The sequence below is a fragment of the Oryx dammah genome, unplaced genomic scaffold (assembly GCF_014754425.2).
Source record: "Oryx dammah isolate SB20612 unplaced genomic scaffold, SCBI_Odam_1.1 HiC_scaffold_20, whole genome shotgun sequence".
NCBI classification, from domain to species: domain Eukaryota; kingdom Metazoa; phylum Chordata; class Mammalia; order Artiodactyla; family Bovidae; genus Oryx; species Oryx dammah.
Genome location: NW_024070204.1, coordinates 22,424,747 through 22,435,860, shown reverse-complemented (window position 1 = coordinate 22,435,860; position 11,114 = coordinate 22,424,747). Strand labels below are relative to the sequence as shown.

At 35.9% G+C, this 11,114-nt stretch overlaps 1 non-coding gene across 1 annotated transcript; it reads left to right on the top strand.

The window, feature by feature from the left end:
- The first annotated feature begins 10,753 nt into the window (after positions 1-10,753).
- LOC120879723 lies at positions 10,754-10,860 on the top strand. The gene has a single exon (XR_005724869.1). It is a non-coding gene; the product is annotated as a U6 spliceosomal RNA (small nuclear RNA).
- Positions 10,861-11,114: the final 254 nt, after the last annotated feature.

The following is an 11,114-nucleotide window of genomic DNA, read 5'->3' as shown; positions in this document are numbered from 1 at the left end:
GCAGTCACCATCTGCAGTGATTTGGAGCCCCCAAAAATAAAGTCTGACACTGTTTCCACTGTTTCCCCATCCATTTCCCATGAAGTGATGGGACCGGATGCCGTGATCTTCGTTTTCTGAATGTTGAGCTTTAAGCCAACTTTTTCACTCTCCTGTTTAACTTTCATCAAGAGGCTTTTTAGTTCCTCTTCACTTTCTGCCATAAGGGTGGTGTCATCTGCATATCTGAGGTTATTGATATTTCTCCCGGCAATCTTGGTTCCAGCTTGTGTTTCTTCCAGTCCAGGGTTTCTCATGATGTGCTCTGCATATAAGTTAAATAAGCAGGGTGGCAATATACAGTCTTGATGTACTCCTTTTCCTATTTGGAACCAGTCTGTTGTTCCATGTCCAGTTCTAACTGTTGCTTCCTGACCTGCATACAGATTTCTCAAGAGGCAGATCAGGTGGTCTGGTATTCCCATGTCTTTCAGAATTTTCCACAGTTTATTGTGATCCACACAGTCAAAGGCTGGCATAGTCAATAAAGCAGAAATAGATGTTTTCTGGAACTCTCTTGCTTTTTCCATCATCCAGCAGACGTTGGCAATTTGATCTCTGGTTCCTCTGCCTTTTCTAAAACCAGCTTGAACATCAGGAAGTTCACGATTCATGTATTGCTGAAGCCTGGCTTGGAGAATTTTGAGTATTACTTTACTAGCATGTGAGATGAGTGCAATTGTGTGGTAGTCTGAGCATTCATTTGCATTGCCTTTCTTTGGGATTGGAATGAAAACTGACCTTTTCCAGTCCTGTGGCCACTGCTGAGTTTTCCAAATTTGCTGGCATAATGAGTGCAGCACTATCACAGCATCATCTTTCAGGATTTCAAACAGCTCCACTGGAATTCCATCACCTCCACTAGCTTTGTTCATAGTGATGCTTTCTAAAGCTACCAATAAAGAAAAAAAATCATAACCATAATGACTTAGACCATAAGTTCTGCAGGTAAGAGGCCCCAAATGAGTCTCATATGGCTAAAATCCATCTGTTGACAGGTTATTAAGCCTTCAGTTTCCTTCTGGAGGCCAGAAAGAAGAACCTACACTCTTGCCATTTTTTGAGTTTCTAGAGGCTACTCGTATTTTTTGGCTTTCTTTTCTCAAAGCCAACAATCCCATCACTCTAACCTCTCCTGTCACCATGTTCCCTTCTCTGATCCTCCATCTTCTCCTTTTCACTTACAAGGACAATGTTGATTACATTGGTCCCACTTGGATAAACCAGGCTATATCCCCATCTTAGGATAATTAATAACATTTTCATAGTCTCTATGTAAAGTAACATATTCACCCATTCCTGGGATTAGGACATAGGCATCCTTGGGATTCTACCTGCTTCCAATACAGTAAGCCAATTCATTGGGTGGAAGGTCAACACCTGGCAGAGTTCCACAGGCTGACACCTCTAACTGCTTGGGTCCAAGCATCAGTGATGTCCCTGATGCAAGGTCCACGTGTGAAATCAAAGGCTAATGTTCATTTTAGAGATTTTTTTCAATGTAATCAAATGGTGCACATTTTTCAAAAATAAAATAAATCTGGAAAGTTCAATAACTTCATGCAATACAAATAAAATAAGTAATGGTATAATTATAATTAGAAGACTCTTTGGAGGGAAAAAAAGTTTAAATCTTCCATTGTAATGTCTGGAAAGCAAAACTTCAGAAAAATGAGTAGCCTGTCCATGACTGCAAAATTAATCAATGACACAATGGAAACAAGAATGATGGCTTATTTCTACCTTTAATGTCTGGGCAGTGTCCTTAAATTGAGCTACTCAGTAGCCTGCCAAGAATAAATGTAACATAAATTTATACCCTCAGCTCCTAACACTTTCTTTTTATTTATCTCTGTTACTGTGAATTTTCCTATGAGATTATCTTACATCTATACTTTCCTGATGGAAAATTGGACCATAAAGAAAGCTGAGTGCCAAAGAATTTATGCTTTTGAACTGTGGTGTTGGAGAATACTGTTGAGAGTCCCTTGGACTGCAAGGAGATCCAACCAGTCCATCCTAAAGGAAATCAGTCCTGAATATTCATTGGAAAGACAGATGCTGAAGCTGAAACTCCAATACTTTGATCACCTGATGTGAAAAACTGACTCATTGGAAAAGACCCCGACGCTGAGAAAGATTGAAGGCAGGAGGAGAAGGGTATGGCAGAGGATGAGATGGTTGGATGGTATCACTGATTTAATGGACGTGAGTTTGAGCAAGCTCAGGGAGTTGGTGATGGACAGGGAAATCTGGCGTGCTACAGTCTATGCGGTCAGAGTTGGACACGACTGAATGAGGGAACTGAACTGAACTGATACTTTCCTGAAAAGGAGGTGAGAACTTTCAGGATATTTGCATGATCTTACCTATTCAATATGATGTGATAATAGAAATCATTGTATTTAAAACAACAGTTTCTCCCTTTTTGAAAGAATTAAGTGATTGCTTACTGTCAGATGTTTTCTGTTTAAGAAGCTTATTTTCAATAATCATTTGGAAAGAGACAATTAATGGGTTTATGTTTGAAGTGCTATTTTGAGATGATTATAATTTAAATGTGTTTAAGCCTTCTAACCTTAGAGAGGCAGAGCCTAAAGATAAACAATTTGAAGTATATGAAATTGACTTGGGACATTTTAGATGGCAAGATACTTTTAAGTTCTATTTCAGTCATGTTTATGATCTCTGAATATGTTTGAAGTTCTGCTTTTATTTTTGACAAACCTACTAATTTAAATTGACAAAGAGAAAGTAATTGTATAATTTAGTTTATTGTGGTTATTGGATTAGTTCCTTCCCTATATAAGAGCATGACTCAAAGAAGTCTGTGATGCCAAAAACTTAGCAGAGGAAGACAACCAGTTATTCTGTTGCTTCATAATGGCAGCTTTTTATCCTCCGACCCAAGGTCAATTGCATTGTCTTTGGTGAAAGATAGAGTACTATTGCTAAGAAGGACTTTTACTGGACAGCAATTCTGAATCTATTTCCTCTGATGAAATGTCAATAGCTTTCTAGGACAAAATGTAGTTTTTCTAGAAACAAAGGTGAAATTGGTTTGAAAATGTACTCCACAAATCAATCCCTTTCAATATAATACATTTGAGAAAGAAAAATTAACAAGTAACACAATATGCTGTTATGTTTCCATCTTTTTATTTTAATTTATCAAACATATTACATTTCTCCAAAAAAACCAATTTAGGGAAACATTGATGTTCTTCTAATGGTTTTAGAGTCATAAAACTTGTAGTAAAAAGTCAGCTGCTGTGAACCTGGAAATTCCTGAAAGCTAGCAAGTGATAAAATCCTCTGAAAGGACAGACTCCTAGGATAAAATATGCTATGCAGCATTATAGAAAACAAACCAGAATATTAATAAAATTGCTTATATGTGCATTCAAAATAATATACCCTTAGAGGTGATATTTTAGAATTATGATAAAATGCATATTTATCATTAATGGTAATATCAAGTTCCACCTTCCAAAATTTTTTTATCACTAAATTTTACAAAAGGTTCTTTTGCTCAGTTTAAAAAATGCAATTCTCTTTAAAATCAAAGCAGTAAAAATATAATCCAACTGAAATAGATCTTAATTTTCCTTATAAAGATCTTAAACTCTCTATAATTTTCCCCATAAGTAGCATTAGTAGCTAGTCAATTTCCTGAAAACTGTTTGCAATGCAGATATTCACATGCAATAACAAGTTCTGTTATAAAACAGCAAATTCCAAAATACATATTTTTATTTACATGCATATATGAAAGTGAAAGTTGCTCAGTTATGGCCAACTCTTTGGGATCCCATGGACTATACAGTTCACGGATTTCTTCAGGCCAGAATACTGGAATGGGTAACCCTTTCCCTTCTCCAGGGGATCTTCCCAACCCAGGAATCAAACCCAGGTCTCCCACATTGCAGATGATTTCTTTTACCAGCTAAACCACAAGGGAAGCCCAAGAATATTGGAGTGGGTAGCCTATCCTTTCACCAGCAGATCTTCCTGACCAAGGAATCAAACAGGGGTCTCCTGCGTTGCAGGCAATTCTTTACCAACTGAGCTATCAGGAACCCCCATCATATATAGGAAAGGTACTCCAAATGGGTAGTGGGGAATAGAAGGAAAGGAGGCAAGTAAAGCAAAGGCAGAAAAGAGAAAATCCACAAGAAATACTGAATTTTCTCTGTGCAGGAGGGCAGGTCAAAGGCAATAGAAATAGCTCAGATGATCATGTTTTTTTTTAGCAGCACTGATAAGACTATTCTGAAGATGGACAAGTGATTGAGTAGTGAGTCACCCTCCTACAGGACACACAGTGCCACCAAGATGATCCTCCTGAAACAGCAAGAGCTTTTTGGATGACCATCTAAAGTTCCAACCACTGATTAGAGAAATTCTGGACTTCCTCAGCTCTGGGATTCCCAAGTGTCAGAAGCCCCTTGAAGGTCCAATTACCTAATACATTGTCTGCAAAAAGCTGTCCTATGAGCATATTCAGATGTAGAGCTCCTTATACACCATGGCCTGATCTGAGCTAAAGGACAGAATTCTACTTTTTAAACTGGGGCAGGAAGACCCTGGGTGTGTGTGTCCCACTTTCAGTGCCAGTTGGATCTGAAGTAATGTCAACACAGACATAGAGCCCATGGAAGATGCTTTGCTCAATTCTTCTAGAAGAAATCAGATCTATTTGCAAAAGACATCTAACCCTTTCTGGAAGAAAGAACAATCATCAGTCCCCATTAGAGAGAGACAATATCAACATGTGCTTACCAAACTGATGACGATTGACCCACTTTTTCTGCTTCCATATAACTCAACTACTTCAGGCTTACAGAACAGACTCCAGTGAATGCCCAGTTCAATAATCCTTTGTTCACACCTGCTTCAAGAAAACCTTTAATTTTCCTCTTCTGTCCTTCCTACCAAAGTCAGCTGCGTTCCATTGTGCAGCACAATGATATGGCTCCATATTATCTTTGGAGGCTCTGTTCCCTAACCTCTGTTCAAAGGATGAGGATCACACAGGCCTCTTGCAAAAGCCAAAATCATCATAAGCCTCTTGAGGCTGACTCCAGTATTCCCATTGCCAGAAAACAGTCATGTTCACCTTTCAGACAGTAAAGAATCTGCCTGAAGTGCAGGAGACCTGGGTTCAGTCCCTGGGTTGGGAAGATCCCCTGGAGAAAGGTATGGCAACCCTCTCCACTATTCTTGCTTGGATAATCCCCATGGACAGAGGAGCCTGGTGGGCGATAGTTCACCAGGTCACAAAGAGTTGGACATAAGTGAATAAGCATGCACCTTGTAATAATAACTGAGTGTTGTACTTCTACACCAAGCAGTTGAAGGAATCTGTTCCAAATCACCTATGTAGGGTTCACTTCTTTCTCTCTTCCTGATCTGTCAACTGACAGTCATCTGGAGAAGCTGAAGGTCTAGGATATATGCTCAAAAATATTTCTGGCACCATCAACGATGATATCTAAGATGACAGGTTAGAAATTCACCATCAATTCTCAGTCCTTTTGTTTTATATGAGTTTCTGTCACAACTTGTAATGACTTTTTTTTTATTATTCTAAGTAGAAATGTTCAACCTTATTTATTCAAACAATGTAGGCTGAGAAAGGGATGTTTTCCTTGGCGAGTAAAAAGAAAGATAGCAAGAGCTCAGCAACTGTAACCATTTCATTGGCAAAATGTGTTTTTTGTCTTTTAGGGAAGACACAAAAGACACAGGAACACTGTCTGTCTTCCCTCTGATTATATCTCTATATCTCAATTCATTTGATCCAAGGAAACAAAAAATAATGATGTGAAAATATATGTCCATCTAATATGATAGAAAACACATTTATAGAAGTAGGATTGACCTACTCACAAAATTTTGCTTTTGCCTTCTGTCCCCATTATGTTATGCTTGACTGTCCTAGAGGTTTTTGTTTTAAAGGGAAGAATATTCCAGCAAGAAACAGAAAAATTATTCCTTTGAACTATGAGATGATATTGCCTTTTGCCTCTTAGGAATTCAAATGCCATTGAACTAACAGTCCAAGGAAAAGGGTTACTGTATTTGTGGGGGAGATTGATTTTAGCTATGAAGTAGAAATTGGTTTGCTACTACCACAGTGGAAGTAAGAAGCACTTTGTCTACAAAGTAGATCCTCTAAAGTGCCACTTATATACTAAAATTATCCTAAAGTTAAAAGTTTATTTAAAGAATGAATATAACTTTTCAGGAACCTTTGAACTTGATGATATCATAGGCCAATATTTTGCTAATGCTTGGCTAATACTACATAGCTGATTTTCATATCCACAGTCCAAAAGGAATTAAATTTCAAAAACGTTAATACTATGTTACTATCTGGAAATGACTATTGGAATTTGTCACATGGGATATGTTTCAAGGCATTTGAGATTTTCATAGTTTATATCTGAGAAAACTATATCTGATCAAGACATCTAAAGAGGAACTTGAATTTATCATTGATGATTTTGTGATGATAGGGTAACACAAACTGCTGGATGCCTGGATATCAAAGAGGACAGCCCAACTTGCACAATTTCTTATCATACAAAGAAAGAATCCTGAAAGAGCTGATAAAATACTCTACTTCAGTGTCTGTACTCCATTATATGGGTCATTAAAAGCTCCACATTTGTGATTTATGAAATAATGAGATACGAATCAGCTGAAAAAGACCAGAGGATGTTGGTGATGGTTTCATATACATCAAAAAATAAAGAAAAAGAGCCAGAGACAAGTTATCTTTTTTATATTCAAGGACATAATCACCAAAGTGGCCTTTTCTTTTATCATGGTGAAATGTCTATACATGGTCTGATGAGTAATGATGACAAGTATTCCATCCATTTCTGGGACCCTGCTAACTCACTTCATTAAATGTATTCAGCTAATGAAGCTGAGGTCACAGGATCAATCCCCCTATGGTCTTTATATTTTCCTAACTGCCATCACGCAGAATCATTTAGAGAATTTAGACTGGAAATATATAGGCATTCAGTCTAGCTAGGCATCTTAATTAGGTCAATTCCTTGCCATCAGAAAGAAGAATCTTTGTGAAAGCATTTTATATAAAAGCTTTTTAAAAACAATTTGTTTCATTATATACCATTTAAACAACTATTTCCTCCTAGTTTATATTTAGTTTAATATACTAATCTAAATACCAAATTATTCCATTAATAGGAATTATAGGGTCACAAGAAGATGTAATTGAAGCAGCAAATTTATCCTATTTTCTTTTGTGCCTTTTGCTTAATTTTTTATTTGACCTTCAGATGGTCAAAATACAGTAGTCAAAACCATATTTAGGAACAAATTTATGATTTCAGCATGTGTAGTATGTATCATTTTTGCCTCAGTAAGGTCATAGGAATAATAAATAGAGAAAACATTCATAGGTTTGCATTTTTGTCCACTAGGTTTGTGAAATATTAAGGCAAAATTATTTATAGACTATTCATCTTGGTCTTACACAACACACATGCACTTTTTTTTTTCCATCCACTAAATTTTGGAAAAATTTTAGTAACAAAACTTCAAGCCTAAAATATCTACAGTTTTGATACACATAATGTGTTAATTTATAATTAAAACATTGCTTGGTTATTTAAATTTTTTGCACTATATAACAGTGCATAAGAAGAAACAAAGTAACATAGGGATTGTGGTAAAGAATAGCACTGGTGGTAAAAATCTGGCTACCAATGCAGGAGACATGGGCTTGATCTGTGGGTTAGGAAGATCCCCTGGAGTATGAAATGGCAACTTACTCCAGTATTTTTGCCTGAAAAATTCCATGGACAAAGGAGACTGGCACCCTACAGTTCATGGGGCCACAAAGAATCAGACAGCTGAGCACACACAAACAATGATATGTAATGAAGGGCAGAAAAAGTAAGTTTAAGATATAGTTATTGGAGTCAGACTGCCTGGGTTTGTGTACTGGTTCTATCACTTAACCAGTCGCGAGACTCTAGTTTTTCTTATGTTTCTAGTATTAATACTTTACCTTCCTAATGCCATTTAGACTTGTACATACCTCTAAGTCTTATTATGGTGTTTAAAGGAGCCATAGGTTGGAAGCATATAGGGCCACGTTTGGCACAGGATAGCGTCATATATTTTAGGTATCTGTTTTCTATCATCATCATCATCATTGTCATTATATGATAAAAATGGCTATAACTATTTTATAAAGAATGTGAAATGTATGAAAGTGAAAGTTAAGTTGCTCAGTCGTGTCCGACTCTTTGAGACCCCATGGATTGTAGCCCAACAGGCTCCTCCATCCATGGGATTTTCTAGGCAAGAATACTGGAGTGGGTTGCCATTTCCTTCTCAAAGGGATCTTCCTGACCCAGGGACCGAACCCGGGTCTCCTGCATTGTGGGCAGATGCTTTACCATCTGAGCCACCAGGAAATCCCATGTGAACTGTATAGTTTGTTAAACTACTAACTCTTGCCACATATATAAAGTTGGAAGTCTATATGGTTAAAAAAAAAAGTTACTTTATTTAACTATTTAATTGCTTATAAACAATTTGTACTTAAGAACAAAGTATACAAACAAGTTTTGCCCAAAATGGTGAATTAACCCAGGGATGCCAGCCAACTTCTTGCTGGAAAAGTGAACCCTATTGATGTCAAAATAAATAAATAAATAAATAAATAAGATCTTAAAAATAGGCTTGAAACAACAGATGACACTCAGTGGGTATTTCAGAGACCTAAAGAAAATTATAATATACCAGCTTTGTATTTGAAAGACAATATTGATATTAGTAGGTATAGGAGATCTCTCTTCCATTTTATGACCTACTCTGGAAAGAACTAGGCTGCTAAGAATGTTTCTGATCAAAGAAGATCAACCTCTGCAGTTTTCCCATAAAGATACATTTTTTTTTTGTCTTAAGTATTAGTTGCTAAAAACTCAAAAATCCTGTGACTATTCAATAGTATAATGCAGTACAGTGATGTTGACCAAATTGAGAGAAACCTCAAAATATCAGGTACAAATAGCAAGCTGATTTAAGACTCAATATATATATTTGTGTGTGTGTGTATAAATTTACACACATGCCTATTTAAAAAAAAAAAAACCTCACACAATCATATACATGTGTATTTAACAATTTAACACCTTATAGACAGGTATTCCATTGTAATTTAATCCTCTGACCTCAGTAGACCTCTTTACCTGCTAACTAAGTTCTCTCAACCTAATTCCCCCATTGGTCGCCATTTGCCTTTTTTTTTTTTTTTGGAAAAAGTTAATTTATGATAAGTTGCTCAAATCCTAATTAACTCTATGTTAATTCATAAGATCCAGGGTTGACAGAATTTTACTATTGTGTGGAAAGAATTTTCTTATTTCATGGAAGAAGGAAAATGTATACAGTTGGCTAACAGCAGACAAGGTGGTAAAGTAGCTGCAATGTTTTAACACTGATACATTAATACAGACCCCAAAGAGAACAAAACCTAAAGCATACTAGGTGTTTTCATACATTCCATTTTGCTAAAGACAACTTTCCTCCATCCTTTGTTTTCTCTGCTGATTCACAATAACATCTTGGAGAGAATTTACTATCTATAAATTTTCCATTTCTGTACTTAAATCAGGCTCTTAATCTCATCTCCCTTTATTATATTCCCATTGTACTAACAGAGAATCTATGTGGGTAATTTAGTAACTGAGAAGTTTTTCCTGATAAGTCTAAAGCTACCTGATTTTCTTCTCAGTATAGTACAACCATCTTAAGTTTCCCTGATGCAAATTATGCAAAGAATCAAACAATTACTTTCTGTTATCTCTTGTGTACAACCAGCTAATGTGAAACTGACCCATCTGCTTATTTATTGTTTTCACTGCCCTTATGAATTTAGCAGAATTTTAATTTTATTTGTTCAGTTCTATAAATAATTACAGGTACATATTTTAAAAAATGAACTTGAGAATATTAGTATGCTTATCACTGGTTTTATTCCTCACTTTAGTCCTAAAATCATCTACAGACTTTCCTTGAATAGATTTAAGCTCTACCACATGTGGTTACATTTCCAAGTGCTATTTATTCCATTTGCAAATAGCTTTTCCCTCTATATTGTCAGTGCATGGGGTGCAAACCCATTATCAGGGTAAATGGAAGTGGTGTCTGCAGAGTGCTTTTATAGAACTTCAAGCTTACTTGTTCAAATGCTGAATTCTTGGTATGCTTCACATTTACATTAATAAAAAGGGCAAAGAAGTCCACATCTGCATATATATATAAGTACATATATATATATATGTATCTACAGTATATTCCTGTCTTCTATAAATTTTACATAATTTACTGTTTGCATTTATAAAATTTTGAATGTATTGCATACCTTTCCTTCTTTTAACCAAAATCTTATCATCAAAAGGCTCCCGTTGATTAATCTTGCTAATTTATCAAGTTTGGATTAGGATATGGGAGACAATACCAAGGATATGGGTAAATAACAAGTATCAATATAAAAATTATGACATTCATATTGGCAGAGATGTTGGACAAAAGAAGACTGAGCCAATCAGAAGAAAAAGAAAAAAAAGGCAAATTATAATTAGAAAACAAGCAGCAAGATAGTAGAAATAAGTCTTAAATTATCAGTAACTAAAACAAATACAAAGGTTTAAACTAATTAGCTGTGCTCGCTTCGGCAGCACATATACTAAAATTGGAACGATACACAGAGGATTAGCATGGCCCCTGTGCAAGGATGACATGCAAATTCGTGAAGCAGTCCATATTTTTTAAACAGAAAATTAACAAAGAAACACAAACTTTAAATGATACATTAGACCAGTTAGACCTAATTGATATCTATAGGACATTTCACCCCAAAACAATGAATTTCACCTTTTTCTCAAGTGCTCATGGAACCTTCTCCAGGATAGATCACATCCTGGGCCATAAATATAACCTTGATAAATTCAAAAAAATCGAAATCATTCCAAGCATCTTTTCTGACCATAATGCATTAAGATTAGATCTCAATTACAGGAAAA